Source organism: Panthera uncia, chromosome X, assembly GCF_023721935.1.
Source record: "Panthera uncia isolate 11264 chromosome X, Puncia_PCG_1.0, whole genome shotgun sequence".
NCBI lineage: Eukaryota > Metazoa > Chordata > Mammalia > Carnivora > Felidae > Panthera > Panthera uncia.
In genome coordinates, this window is record NC_064817.1 from 70,877,005 (window position 1) to 70,879,046 (window position 2,042).

Genomic DNA, 2,042 nt, shown 5'->3' on the forward strand with positions numbered 1-2,042 from the left:
ATATATCTTTATATATATCTTTATATTATATAAGATACATATATATCATATATATCTATATATATCTTTATATATATATCTTTATATATATATATCTTTATATATATATATATCTTTATATATATATATATATATATATATATATAGCTTCCTCCATACATTGAATCATACTCCATGACTAAAGAAGCCTTGGGTTTTCTGTTGTTCCTATCTGGCTATATACCTGTGTATCTCCAGGTATCTCCAGATATCTCCAGGTATCTCCAGGTATCTCCAGAATATCTATGTAAACAACATTAGTGTATTCTATGAAAACATAAAGAAGTCAATCATTTATGAAAAGATTCAGTGCTATAAAAAATTAAGCAAATTTAGCATATTCAAGTATAAATGAGTAAAGGCTAATTCAAAACAGTAAAAATAAAGTTAATATTAAAAACACTTCAGAGTTAGTAAAGAGTCCATCGGTAATGAAATAAGTCATAGACTTGATGATTTCAAACATAAACTGTCTCATTAACTTAAATATTCCATAACCTACTACATTCCAGGTTAACATTAATTCTTCTAAAGATTTCCTAATTGTTTTATTTTTTAATTGTAAATCAACATTCTCAGAAGAAGTAAAGAATGCTGCTGTAACCATTTCTATCTAATAGTGTACAATTTGTTTTAAGAAGTTCAGTAAGGCATAAATAAATAGATAAATGATTATATATATTTATATATATATATATATAAAATAAAATGACTAGAAATAAAAAAAACTACTACTATATACAGAAGATAAAATGTTGTAGATTGGAAATACAAATAATTCTGTAAATTAGCAAATTAGGATAAAAACTAGATTTCTGATGTATACTAGATACAGGTTTAATATGAAATTATTATCTCTTTATATGCAAACAGAAATATGAAGGCTTACCTTTAAAAGGTTACCATTTTATATGGTCCAAAAATATCTAACTAGAAAACAACCAACAGAAAATTAGAAAAATTAGAACATTTCATTGTGAATTTTTAGAGACATAAATGAGAGGTATACAATGTTCACAAATTAATATTTGTGACTTAATATTTAAATAAATTAACTATAAAATTAATTTATAAGTTAAATGTAATAACAGTCAAGTCCCGACAATTTTTCTCATGTGGAATTTGACGAGCTGATTGTAAAATTTGTATGGAAGAAGTGGTGGTACAAGGGCTGCTGCACAGCTAGCAGAGCCACAGTCTGGGTGGCATCATGTGGCCCTGAACTCTCCACATCACCCTATCTAACATCCCAAGGGCACCAACCCAGTGGTGATGCCCTTAACCACTGTGCAGACAGTAGCCCCAGTAGCAGTGCCATGACAAGTTGGAGCACCTACATCAACAATTTCATGGCTGGTGAGACCTGTCAGGACATAGCCATTGTGAGCTGTAAGGACTTGCCCTCCATCTGGGCAGCAGTCTCCAGAAAAACCTTTGCCAACATCATGCCAGCAAAGGTTGGTGTTCTGGTTGGCAAAGGCCAATCAAGTATTTTTGTGAATGGATGGAACGTGGAGGCCAGAAATGTTCTGTTATCTGGGACTCACTTTTCAGGAATGGGAATTTACCATGGATGTTCATACCAAGAGCACTGGGGGGATCTTCCACTTTCAAAATCACTGTCACCACGACTGCCAAGACATTAGTCCTGCTGATGGGCAAAGAAGGTGTACACAGTGGTACGATCAACAAGAAATGTTATGCAAGGAGTTAAGATGGTCAGATAATAGGGGGACCTTATGTTCATCTTCTACCTTGAACACAGATAAGTATCAAATCATTACGAACACTCAGTAAATCAATGTGAGGACTGAGAGAACAAACTGCATATCTAGAAGGAGAAAAACAACCACAATGTGGAAGGTAGGAACTTCAGAAAATTGATTTGGGGAAGAAGAGAATTGTGGGTGCTGCAGAGAGGAGGGAGCCTTGGTCATGGAGTGAGGAAAAAGAGAAATAGAGACAGAGTGACGGCAGCATGCAGGGTATTGCACAAGAAAAAA

General features: G+C 33.3%; 1 pseudogene; it reads left to right on the plus strand.

The window, feature by feature from the left end:
* The first annotated feature begins 1,355 nt into the window (after nucleotides 1–1,355).
* LOC125931344 (profilin-1-like) lies at nucleotides 1,356–1,753 on the plus strand (annotated as a pseudogene).
* Nucleotides 1,754–2,042: the final 289 nt, after the last annotated feature.